Below are 14,336 nucleotides of genomic sequence, written 5' to 3' on the forward strand. Positions count from 1 at the left end.
TCCCCACTATCAGTTGTTCACTGGTGTATCCTAAGTCTGTAGAACACTGCCTGGCTCACAGTAAGCTCTCTTTAATTATTTGTTGAATGAACAACTAAATAACTCTTTGTCAGAATTCCTTGTATCATTGTTTGTCAACCATCATAGTTTGCAATTACACAATGGCAGGGAACTTTTTTATCTCATTCATCACCTTATTTCAGTCTCTTCAATATAACAGATAATCAAAATTATTAAGGAATTATGGTAAAAGAAAGGAAGGAAAGAAAAGAGAAAGGGGGGTACAAGAAAAGGAGAAAGGAGGGGAGGACAAGCGTAAGGAAAATAAAAGGAAGAGGTAGGTGAGTAAGTGATGAATGCAAAGCTTATACCTTAGGAGACAGGAAAAATGATAATGTTATTGAGAAACAGAATAGCTGGGGAGCTAATGGCACACAGCAGTCAAGCTTTGACTGTACAATGCTGGAACAATCATTTTCCCATCACCAACTCAAGGACAAGCTTATAAAGACTCCCTGAATAGCCCCATCCTTGCCACCCCCACTCCCAACCCACTGGAATGAGAAACAGAAGTGCAAATTAAGCTTTTTATTACAATTAGCAGCCTAACACAGGCATCACCTGTCTTGCTGAAATGTGATATTTCATCTGAGACACTCATAATCATAGCCCAATGGGGGAGAGTGTGAATCAATTCACTGCTTGTTTTTCAACAGCTTTATATGAAATGATTTTTATTCTTTACACTTGCTAGTTATCCCCAAGGAATTCAAGGCAATTTACAAACTTTTAATTCTTCAGACACTCTGGGAGTGAAGGAAGTAAAAGCCTAGAATTTATAGATATGGGAGAAAAACCATGTCACAGGATTAAGTACTCAGACAGGGGAGACTCATCTGTCCCCAGATCCCACCCTTTTGAAGATGAACAGAAGGGCATTATAGTGATATTCCTAAAAGCCATCTGAGCAGAGTTTGACATGGAAATGAGGCTGGAGAGGCTGAAAGTGAGTGAGGTGTGAGGCAGTATTAACAGGTATGGGCACAATCAATGATAAAGAGGAAAGACATGAAGGTGGGAAGACAGAGGCACAGAATAGAACTTAGAAAGGCCTGGAAGGGCCCTGAGCCAGAAGCACTTGGAGTAAGGATCACCCAAGCAAAGAAGAAGAAACAGGATGCTGAAGAGAGCATATATTTAAAAAAAAAAAAAAAAGCAAACCCTGAAATCATAATTTTAAATTTTTTTTTTCCAACATTTTTTTTTTTATTTATTTTTGGGACAGAGAGAGACAGAGCATGAACGGGGGAGGGGCAGAGAGAGAGGGAGACACAGAATCGGAAACAGGCTCCAGGCTCCGAGCCATCAGCCCAGAGCCTGACGCGGGGCTCGAACTCACGGACCGCGAGATCGTGACCCGGCTGAAGTCGGACGCTTAACCGACTGCGCCACCCAGGCGCCCCAGAAATCATAATTTTATAGGTAAGGAAGTCAATAACAAGAGATAATAACAAGTGATTTGCCCAAGCCTACACAGTGAGCTAGGATGGAGAGGAAACCAGAACCCTGAGCAGTTTCTTCTACCCTGAGTAGGAAAAGGAGGTAGGTAGTGTTTGCCTCATGGCCTTTTGTTCATCACTTCCCTCCAAGAAAATAGGATGGGGGGCAAAACTGGGAGCTTAAGGGAGGTGAAATAAGATTAAATTGTCTATTTAGGAATGACACTAGATAATTAGGTTTGATATTAGATATTGGGTTGTCCAGCCACATTGCTTTCCAGTTGAAGATGCATACCATATGAATTTTTAGTGTAGGTATATCAGCAGGTATCCCTCATTTTATGGAACAGATATTATATCTCAGTGTCTTAACACAGTAAATATGTATTTCTCATGCACTTTACCATGTTGTGCAGGTAGGCCAAGAACTCTGCTCAATCCAGTCACTCAGAGACCAGACTCCTTCCATTAAAAGCTGTGCTATCCAGCATGGTGGCTACTAGCTACTTGTAGCCATTTAAATTAACTAAAATTAAATAAAATTAAAAATTCAGTACCCCAGTCCTGTTAGCTGTATTTGACGTGCACAGTAAATGCATGGCTACCATATTGGATAGCAGAGCTCTAGAACATTTCATCACCACAAAAGTTCTACTGGATAGTGCTCCTCTAGACTGGATCTCTGGCATTCAGCCAGCACACAAGAAGAGAAAAAGCATAGATGATAATGCAGGAAGGGCCAGACCTAGCCAGCCATTACTTTTGCCCATATTCCACTGGCCAGGGCTCCATTTTACATCCATACCTAACTACAAGGGAGAAGAAAGACAGAGAAATGTAGTCAAGCTATATGCCCAGGAAGAGGAGGAAATGAGCTTATTGAGTATTTACCAGTTTCTGCCACAGATATATTCTAGCAAATTCCTAAAATAAAAAATTAATTTCCCAACTGAGCTCTGTAATAAAATCAGAATAATGATCCTAAAAAGAGAATATCTCCCCATAGACTATTTTAAATTTTAAACAAGGAAGAGTTAGGATGGTGGTCAGGCTCATACTCAGAATTGTAGTTCTCTAAGGGCATTTTGCCACATACATACTTTCCTAATTCTAGCACCCCCAAGTGCTCCATTTATTCCCTTTATTTCCTTTCTGTCCCCACCTCCACTCCTACTCCATCATTTATACCTGGCGTAGAGATACTATAATCAAAATTCACAGGGGAGGCTGTTGCATCCACACGACTCCTGAAACAGAATGCTACAGGCACCAGTGACAGTCACAACAAAGTTTATTACAATGAGAGGCAAGGCCGACCGATCCGGACCAACACTCTTGATAAGAGTGCAGCCTCAAACAGCCGGGGTACAGAGTTTTTATAACCGATCACATCGTTTTATCATCACCTGGGAACAGAACAAAGAAACAGTTTCCAGATGAGTTAGAAACAGTTGCCTAATGAGGTGTTTACTTTAGACTTTCTGCCTCTAAGTTGCAACCAGTGGATCTCCTTGACCCTGCCTCTGAAGCTCTTTTCTTTGAACTTTTGTTTCCTTAATTGGTGAAGCCTAATTTACAAGAGTATGAGGCGTAGTTTACCAGAGCAAAGCAAGGCTGTTATCTCTTAACCTTCAGTGTCAACACAAAGCTGTTATTTTTCAAGCTAAGCATTAGCCCTACACTACAATTTAACCCTTACAGAGGCAACAAAGAAAAGATAAACAAGTAGGACTACATTACACTAAAAAGCTTCTGCACATTAAAGAAAACCACCAACAAAATGAAAAGGCAACACACTGAATAGGAGAAAATATTTATAAATCATATATCTGATAAGGGGTTAATATCAAAAATATAAAAAAAAAACTCATACAACTCAAAAGGAAAAAAGAAACCACTCTAACCAAAAAATGAGCAGAGGATCTAAACAGGAATTTTTCCAAAGGAGATACACAAAATGGCCAACAGGTAAATGAAAAGGTGCTCAATCTCACTAATCATTTGGGAAATGCAAATCAAAACCACAATGAGCTATCACCTCACACCTGTTAAAATGGTTATCATTAAAATGACAAGAAATAATAAGCCTTGGCAAGCATGTGGAGAAAACGTAACCTTTGTACGAAGTTGGTGGGAATGTAAATTGGAGTAGCCACCATGGAAAATAGAATGGAGGTTCCTCAAAATATTAAAAACATAATTACCATATGATCCAGCAACTACACTACTGGGTATTTATCCCAATGGAATGAAATCACTCTTTTGAAAACATATCTACACCTTCATGTTCACTGCAGCATTGTTTACAATAACCAAACATGGAAATAACTCAAGTGTCCATCAACAGATGAATAAATAAATAAAATATGGACTTCTGAGCCAAGATGGTGACATAAGAAAACCCTGAACTCACCTTCTCCATAGACATACCAAATCCACACCTATATATAGAACAGTTCCTCCTGAAGAACAGAGGGCTGACTTAATAGCTTCTGTACGATGAAAGACAGACTACAGAGAGAATGGCAAAAGAGACAGAGGTAACAAAGGAAACCTTCATCCCCAACATTGCAAACTGCAGTGGGGAGGAATAGTACTAAGAGACTGTGAGTAGATTCACTTGCCCCAGGGCACAGAAAAAAAAATGCCGCAGTTTGAATTTAAGAAACAAAACAGATGAACATAGTGAGGGGGAAACAAAAGATGCAAATCAGGAAACAGACTCTTAACTATAGAGAACAAACTGAGGGTTGTTGGAGAGGAGGTGGTCAGGGAGACCAGTTAAATAGGCAATGGGTATTAAGAAGGGTACTTGTGATGAGCACTGGGTATTGTATGTAAGTGTTAATCATTAAATTCTACACCTGAAACTAACTGGAATTTAAATATAAATTTGGGGGGGGAAATAAAAGAAAATAAAAGGGCAACTAAAATATAACAGAACCAGCCCTAGAACTCTGCCAAATGTGGGGTAGCTGCTAGAACTCTCTTCAGGTTGAAGAAGTTGGTGGGAGCCACAGTTTACATTTCCCCTCTACCTTGACAGTATGGATGGGAGCAGAGACCAGCCAGCCTAGCACCTCAGTGAGCCACAGGCCTCTAGGCCACACTAACCCAATCCTCCTATCACAGTGGCCCCAGTGCAGGAAACCCCTGGTCAGTGCTCTCTACAGCTCCAGCCAGATCACCAAGATGACCCAGGCACAAAGCATTCCAGAACCACTCCTAGCTCATACCACTTCAGCTCCAGACAAGTAACAAGGACATCTTCAGTACAGAGTGCCAGGACCCCTCAACCCATACCTTACTTCACCTCCAGCTACCCCACCAGGACTCCCCATACACAGGGTGCCACACAACACCCTAGCCTGTACCTATGTCAGCTTCAACTGTCCTCCCAGGATATCTTCTTCATGGAGAGCCCCAGCACTCCACCAGCATGTACCCACTTCAAGTTCAGCTGTCCTGCCAGGGAACCCTCGGGCCACCCTGGCCCATGCCCACTTCAACTCTAGTCATCCTACCAGGGCAACCACAGCATGAAGTGCCCCAGGACCCACAACCCAAGTCAGCCACAACTCCAACCAGCCAGCCAAAATTACCAGGCACACACAGTCTGCACAGGGGTGACCATACACCAGACAATTTCTTCAAGTTTAGGAGAAGTAGCTCTTCTGCCTAATTAATAGAAACAAACACAGAAAGTCAAGCAAAATGAGACAGAAGAATACATACCAAATGGAAAAAAAAAAAACAAGACAAAACCTCAGAAAGTAAGCTAAATGAAATGGAGACAACCAACTTACCTGACAAAGATTTCAAAATAATGGTCATAAAGATGCTCACTGGAGTGGAGGGAAGAGTAGATGAACATAGTGAGTACTTCAAAAAAGACAAAAAACATATAAAAAAGAACCAATAGTAGTTGAAGGATACAAAAACTGAAATGAAAAATACACTAAAGGGACTCAACAGTAGATTAGAGGATGCAGAAACAGATCAGTGATCTGGAAAACAGGGTAATAAGAATCACCCAAGCTTAACAGCAAAAAGAGAAAAGAATAAAACAAAATAAGAATAGATCTCTTGAACATCAAGCAAACAAACATTTGCATTATAGGTGTCCCAGAGAAAAAAGAAAAAGAAAAAGTGGCAAAAAAAAAAAAAAGTTCTTTGAAAAAATAATAGCTACAAACCTCCCTAACCTGGGGAAGGAAACGAACATCCAGATTCTGGAAGTACAGAGAGTTCCAAACAATATGAACCCAAGCAGGTCCACACCACAATATATTTTAATGAAAATGTCAAAGTTAAAGATAAAGAGAATTTTTAAAGCATCAAGAAAGAAGCAACTAGTAAACCACAAGGAAAACCCCATAAGGCTATCAGTTAGGTTTTCAGCAGAAACTTTGCAGGCCAGAAGGGAATGGCATGATATATCAAAGTGCTGAAAGGAAAAAAAAAACCTACAACTAAGAATACTCCACCTGACAAGGTTATCTATGACAATTGAAGGAGAAGTAAAGAGTTTCCCAAACAAAAGTTAAAGGAGTTTATCACCACTAAACTGGCCTTATAGGAAGTGTGAAACAGACTTCTTTAAGTGGAAAAGAAAAGGCTATAATTAGGAATAATAAAATTATTACACAACAAGAGGATATAACAGTTGTAAATATCTATGTACCCAATACTGGAGAACCTAAACACACATAAAGCAAATACTAATAGACATAAAGGAGAAAATTGACAGTATTACAATAATAGAAGGAAACTTTAACTCACATCAATGGATACATCATTCAGACAAAAAAATCAATAAGGGTACAGTCTGTGAATATCACATTAGACAAGGTGAACTTAACAGGTATATACGGGTATATATCCCAAAACAACATAATACTAATTCATTTCAACTGTACATGAAACAGTCACCAGGATAAATCATATGTTAGGCCGCAAAATAAATCTCACTAAATTTAAGAAAACTGAAATCATATCACACATTTTTTCCAACTACAATGGTGTTGGAAACAAGAAAAAAAAACTGGAAAAAAACACAAGCACATGCAAGTTAAACAACATGCTACTAAGCAACCAGTGAGTCAATGAAGAAATCAAAGAGGAAAGAAAAAATACATGAAGATAAATGAAAATGAAAACAGTATAGTCCAACATCTTTGGGACACAGCAAAAGTAGTTCTAAGAGAAAAATGTGTAGTGATATAGGCCTGCCTCAAGAAACAAGAAAAATCTCAAATAAACAAGCTAACCCTACACTTCAAGGAACTAGAAAAGAACAAACAAAACCCAAAGTTAGCAGAAGGAAGCAAATAATAAATGTAAGAGCAGAAATAAATGAAATGGAGATTTAAAAAAACAATAGAAAAAATCAATGAAACCAAGAGCTGGTTCTTTGAAAAGATAAAGTTGATAAATCTTTTACCAGACTCATCAAGAAAAAAAGAGAGAGAACCCAAATAAATAAAATCAGAAATCAAAGAAGAGAAATAACCAACACCACAGAAACATAAAAGGCTATAGGAGACTACAATGAAAAATTATATGCCAACAAATTGAACAACCTAGAAGAAATGGATAAAATCCTAGAAGCATACAATCTTCCAAAACTGAATCAAGAGAAATAAAAAATATGAACAGGCCAATTGGCCTAGTAACAAAATTGAACTGGTAATCAAAACACTCCCAACAAACAACAGTTCAGGACCAGAGGGATTCATAGACAAATTCTACCAAACATTTCAAGAAGAGTTAATACCTATTCTCCTCAAACTATTCCAAAATATAGCAGAGGTAAAAAAAAGCTTCCAAATAAATGCATTCTATGAGGCCAGCATTACCCTGATAGGAAAGAAAGAAAGAAAGAAAGAAAGAAAGAAAGAAAGAAAGAAAGAAAGAAAGAAAGAAAGAAAGAAAGAAAGGAGGGAGGGAGGGAGGGAGGGAGGGAGGGAGGGAGGGAGAGATAGAAAACTACAGGCCAATATCTCTGAGGAGCACATATGCAAAAATCCTCAACAAAATATTAGCAAACCACATTCAACAATAAATTAAAAGGACCATTCACCACAATCAAGTGAGATTTATTTCAGGGATGCAAAATGATTCAATATCCATAAATCAATCAATATGATACACATTAACAAAATGAAAGATAAAAATCATATGATCATATAAATAGATACAGAGAAAGTATTTGAGAAAAGCAATATCTGTTCATGGTAAGAACTCTCAACAAAATGGGTTTAGAGGGAACATACTTTAACATAATAAAGGCCATAAATGAGAAACTCATAGCTAACATCATATTCGGTGGTGAGAAACTGAGAGCTTTTCCTCTGAGATTAGAACAAGATATGGATGTCCATTCTCACCACTTTTATTCAACATGGTCCTGGAAGTCCTGGCCACAACCATCACACAAGAAAAAGAAATAAAAGGAATCCAAGTTGGGAAAGGATAAGTTAGACTGTCCTTATTTGTCACTATTTGCAGATGACATGATTCTACACATAGGAAACCCTAAAGACTACAAAAAAAAACTATTAGAAGTAATTAATTTAGCCAAGCTGCAGGATATAAAACTAATATACAAAAATTTGTTGCTTTTCCATAAACTAATAACAAACTATCAGAAAGAGAAATTAAGAAAACAATTCCATTTAAAATTGCATCAAAAGGAATAAAATACCTAGGAATAAGTTAACCAAGGAGGTGAAAGACCTGTACTCTTAAAACTATGAAAGACACTGAAGAGAATATAAACAAATGGAAAGACCTACCATGTCCATGGATTGGAATAATCAATATTGTTAAAATGTCCATACTACCCAAAGAAATCTACAGATTCAATGCATTCCCTATCAAAACACCAACAACAGTTTTCACAGAACTAGAAAAAATAATCCTAAAATTTCTATGGAACCACAAAAGACCACAAATTATCAAAACAATCTTGAGAAAGAAGAATGAAACTTAAGGTATCACAATCCCAGATTTCAGTATATACTACAAAGCTATAGTAATAAAGAAAAGTATGGTGCTGACAAAAATAGACATACAGATGAATGGGACAGAATACAGAACCCAGAAATAAACCTGTTTATTTGGTCAACTAATCCATAATAAAAGAGGTAAGAATATACAATGGGGAAAAGACAGTCTCTTCAATAAATGGTGTTGGGAAAACTGGATAGCTACATGCAAAAGAATGAGACTAGATCATTTTTATATACCATACACAAAAATGAACTCAAAATGGATTAAACCCCTAATTGTTAGACATGAAGACACAAAACTCCTAGAAGAAAACATAGGTAGTAATGTCTTTAACATTAGCCTTAGCAACATTTTTCTAGATATGTCTTCTAGGCAAGGGAAATACTACACCAAAATAAAAGCTTTTGCACAGGGAGGGAAACCATCAACAAATTGAAAGAGCAACCTACTAAATGGGAGATGATATTTGCTAATGATATATCTTATACTGGATTAATATCCAAAATATATAAAGAACTAATACAACTCAACACCAAAAATATGTGTGTGCACACACGCGTGCACACTCACACACGCGCAGACACACACATATGTATATACACACATATATATGATTTAAAAATGAGCAGAGGATCTACATAGACATTTTTTCAAAAATGACATACAGATGGTCAACGGATACATGAAAAAGATGCTGAACATCATTAATCAACAGGGAAATGAAAATCAAAACCACAATGAGATATCACCTCACACCAGTTAGAATGTCCATCATCAAATGACAAGAAATAACAAGTGTTGGTGAGAATGTGGAGAAAAGGGAATCCTTGTGCATTGTTGGTGGGAACATAAACTGGTGCAGCCACTGTGGAAAACAGAATGGAGGTTCCTCAAAAATTAAAAATAGAAATACCGTATGACCCAGTAATTCTACTACTGCCACTACTGGGTTATTTACCCAAAGAAATGAAAACACTAACTTGAAAAGACATAGGTTTATTGTAGCATCATTTACAATAGTCAAGATATGGAAGCCACCCCAGTGTCCATCAGTAGATGAATGGATAAAGAAGATGTGGTGCGTTTGTGTGTGTGTGTGTGTGTGTGTGTGTGTGTGTGTGTGTGTGTACATTGGAACATTCCAATATTCCATACACATTGGAATGAGATCTTGCCATTTGCAACAACGAATGGAACTACAGGATGTTATGCTAAGTGAAATAAGTCAAACAGAGAAAGACAAATATCATATGATTTCACTTATATGTAGAATCTAAAACAAAACAAACTCATAGCTACAGAGAACAGACTCTTGGTTTCCAGAGGCAGGGAGTGGGGGGTGGGTGAAATGGAGGAAGGTGGTGTAAAAGCACAAACTTCCAGTTATAAGATAAATAAGCCTTGGGAATGCGATGGACAACATGAAGACTATAATTACCAATATCGTATTGTATATTTGAAAGTTGTTAAAAGAATAGATCTATCTTAAAAGTCTCATTTCCAGAAAAAAAAAATTGTAACTATATGTGGTGACAGATAGTAACAAACTTACTGTGATAATCATTTTGCAGTATATAGACATATCAAATCATTATGTTGCACACCTAAAACTAATACAATGATATGTGTCAATTATATCTCAGCCAGAAAAACTTTAATTAAAAAAATAAACATTCAGAAGCACCTGGGTTGCTCAGTTGGTTGAGCATCTGACTCTTAATTTTGGCTCAGGTCATGATCCCAGGGTCATGGGATCAAGCCCCATGTCAGGTTCTATGCTGAGTGTGGAGCCTGCTTGGGATTCATTCTCTCTCTCTCTCTCTCTCTCTCTCTCTCTCTCTCTCTCTCTCCCTCTTCCTCTCCCTCTCCCTCTCCCTTTCCCTCTCCCTCTCCCTCTCCCTCTCTCCCTTCCTCCCTCCCTCCCTCCTGCTTGCACTCTCTCTTTCTCTCTCGAATCAACAAACATTCACATAGGAATCTTAGTTCCCTTCTAACTTTTCTCTGTACCTACCATGTCTGAAGCTTGTATTTGAACTTGAATGGGTTCAATTCAACAACCTTCACCAGGTCCCTGCTATATGCATGAGTTATATGCAGTAAGGATCATAGGGCATAAAAAAAGGTGAAAGACACAATCACTCAGGGAAAGTTTGAAATAATTAATAATATGTTGAGCTGAGACAAATGCCCAGAGAGATACAAAAGTGAGAGTTCAAAACAATGTGAGATGAGAACAGATAAGGGAAGCAGGGAAAGACTCCCTAGAAGAGAAGACAGTATAGCATGCTTTCTGAATGCTGAGACTGGTTTCAATAGGTTGGGATGTAAGGAGAAGCTTCGAAGAAGAGAGGGAGGCAGTGCTAGCCTTTCTCTGAAGACAAGATGGCTGGTTGTGTACTTGGAAGTCAGTCTCGAGAGGAATTGCTTCCCTCAGCTTCTGTTCCATCATCTGTATCTCCTACCCTTCCCCAGGTCCCACTTTATAACACAAGAACCACCATTCCCTGCACCTGAGTACCAAGGTATGACCAAATAGGCTGGAGCAGAACACCAGAGCAACGAGCTGAGATAAAGGGAGGGTAGGACCATGCCCTTGAAGGAAACACCATATATGAACACACATTGGAAACTTTGAAGGACCACACTAATTTGAAAGATAATTATTGCTATGTGCTAAGGTATGTGTCCAGAGCAAAATGGGAAACATGGTAGTTGGTTAAGGAGTTCTACCGAGCAATCCTTAATACCACTTCCAACTCTAATATTTTAAGGCCCGATGGTTTTGTCACTGGCAAGATTCCTGACCTTGGTTTTTATCAAGCCCTGATCTTTCTACCTTTAATCTATCCACTCCATGGTGATCCTAGTCCAAGTCACTACCATTCCCCATCTGAACTACTGAAAGAAACTTCTCACTTGTCTCCTCCACAAGTACTTATCCACCTGCAACTTATCCATAATGACCTTTCTAAAAACACATCATAGATTTTACCCTGAAGATAAAATCTAAACTCATTACATCCTATCAACCTAACCAAGGCTTAAACTACTTTCTTCCTCCTTTACCAACTCTAGCCACGCTGGCCTCCTAAACAGTTGCTAAAACACATCAAAGTCTTTCCCATCTCTAGGTCTCTCCAGTTGTTCCTCAGCCTGAAACACTTTTCTTTTTTATCTCTACATGGCTGGCTCAACTCCAATGTCGTCATTTCAGATAAGCTCTAATTACTCTATCAACAGTACCCCAATTACTGCTATACAATCTGCTAGGAGTGTCCACAGACTTCTACTCTCCCCTTGCCCTATGCTGTCCTTGCAAATATCTCCTCTACCCTCCTGCCTCCAGCCTCACCTCTGTGAACATTTGCACGTATTTGTGGCCACACTCACATCTCTGCAGCTGTGGTTCCACATTCCCAACTAGCTTCTGGGTATTCCACCAATATGTCACAGTTGGGAAAACAGAATCACCATCTTTTGCAAATCATTTCCTATCCTTTATTTCTATTACTTCTACCACCATCCTTACAATTTCCTAATCTTACAATCACATATCATCTTTAATCCCTTATATATAATTAATGACTAACTTTTCTGGAGCACTGTGTAGTATACAGTTCTCACACAATATCTTCTTAATCATTGAGGTTGTCATTATTATTTTTTAAGAGCTCTACTGAAGTATAATTGAATAAGATATCAAACTATTACCAAAATCAAGACAATGAACATATCCATTGACCCAAATGGTTTTCTTGTGCCCCTTGGTAATCTCCCCCTCATCCTTCCCCACTTCTCCATTCTCTCCTGGAAAGCACTGTTTCCTGCCACTATACATCAGTGTGTATCTCCTAGAATGGAGATCTATAGAATCACACATTATATACTCATTTTTGTCTGTTTTTCTACTCAGCATAATTATTTTGAGATTCACCCCATGTTATAGCTTATATCAATAGTTTGTTCCTTTTTATTACTGTGTAGTATTCCATTGTACTGATGTAACAGTTTGTCCATTCTTTAGTTGATGGGTATTTGGGTTGTTTCCAGTTTGGGGCTATTCCAAAAAAAAAGCCTCAGTGAACATTTGTGTACAAGTCATTGTATAAGCATATGCTTTCATTGTTCTTGGGTGAGTAATGGGTGAAATGCCAGTATCATATTGCAGATATATGTTTAGCTTTTTTAAAAAATTGCTAAACTGTCTTTCAGTGTGGTGTGCCATTTTGCATTCCCACCACCAACATTTAAGAGCTCCAATTCTTCCACACACCTCCCAATACTTCATATCATCAGCATTTTTAATTTTAGTCATTCTGGTAGACATACAGTGGTGCCCCCACGGAAGTTTTGTCTTTCTCAAATGACTGATGACGCTGAGCATATTTTCATGGTTTATCTACCACCTTTTTGAATTCAGTTTGTTAAAATTTTGTTCAGAATGTTTGCAATTATGTCCATGAGGGATAATGGTTTGTAATGTTCTTTCCTTCCGGTGTTTTTGTCTGTTTTCGGTTATCAGTGCAATGCTGGCCTTATAAAATGAGTTGGGAAGTATTCCTTCCTCTTCAATTTTCTGGGAAGAGTTTGTGTAAGTTTCCTATTTAAATGTTTGGTAGAATTCACTGGTGACATTATCTGGCCCTAGAATTGTCTTTGTAGAAACGTTTTCAGCCAAAAATTAAATACATAATGCAGCTATTCAGGTTGTCTCTTTCTAAGCTAGCTTTGTTAGCTTCTATCTTTCAAGGAATTTGTCAATTTGATCTAAATTGTAGAATTTACTGGTAAAAAATTGTTCATAACATTATCCTTATTCTTTTTTTAACACCTGTAAAATCTACAGTGATGTCACCTCTCCTGAAACTGGTAATTGTATGTTCCCTCATTGTTTCCCTGATCAGTCTGGCTAGAAGTTTATCAATTTTATTGGCCTTCTCAAAGAACTAGCTTTTGGTTTCATTAATTTTTTTCTATTTTTCTGTTTTCTAATTTATTTCTGCTCTTATTCTTTCTTTCCTACTTACTTGGGGTTTACTTTGCTCTTTCTAGTTTCTTAGGACAGAATCTGAGTCACTGATCTGAGACTTTTTTTTTTCTAATATAGGTTTTTAGTGCTATAAAGTTTGTGTCTTTATATTCAGTGTATTTCCTATAGGCAGTATATATAGTTTTTTTCCAACCTGACAATCTCTGTTGTTTAATTGGGGTATTTATGGATATGGTTGTATTAATCTATTATCTTTTTATCTTTCTATTTGTCCATTCTAGTAGTTCTTTCCCTCTTCTTTTTCTGCCTTATCTTGGATAAGTTGAATATTTGTATGATTCTATTTTATTTCCATTTTATACACAGTTTACTCTATAACTCTTTGCTTTGTTATTTTCATGGTTGCTTTAGGGTTTATAGTATGCATATTTACCTTATGCAGTAAAGTGAGAGCATACTACTTCATATAGTGTAAGAACATTATAATTGTGCATTTCTATTTTCTCTTCCTAACCCTTGTTTTGCTGCTCTCCTACCTATCATTTTTATATATACTACAAATCCCACACTACACTACACTGTTACTGCTTTTGTTTAAACAGTTTACTTTCTCTTAAAGAATTTAAAGAGTTTTTAATAATAAGTATGTCTTTTCCATGTCTGAAAAATCTTCATTTTTCCTTCATATTTGAAAGATATGTTCTTTGGACATAAAATTCTAGGTTGACAGGGGTACTTGTCTTTCAGTACTTCTTCCTTTAATTTGCTTGTTTTTCCAAAAGAAATCTGCTCTCATCCTTATCTTTGTCCCAACTCTGTACATATGTGTCTCC

This window comes from Panthera leo, chromosome F3 (assembly GCF_018350215.1).
Source record: "Panthera leo isolate Ple1 chromosome F3, P.leo_Ple1_pat1.1, whole genome shotgun sequence".
Classification (NCBI taxonomy): Eukaryota; Metazoa; Chordata; class Mammalia; order Carnivora; family Felidae; genus Panthera; species Panthera leo.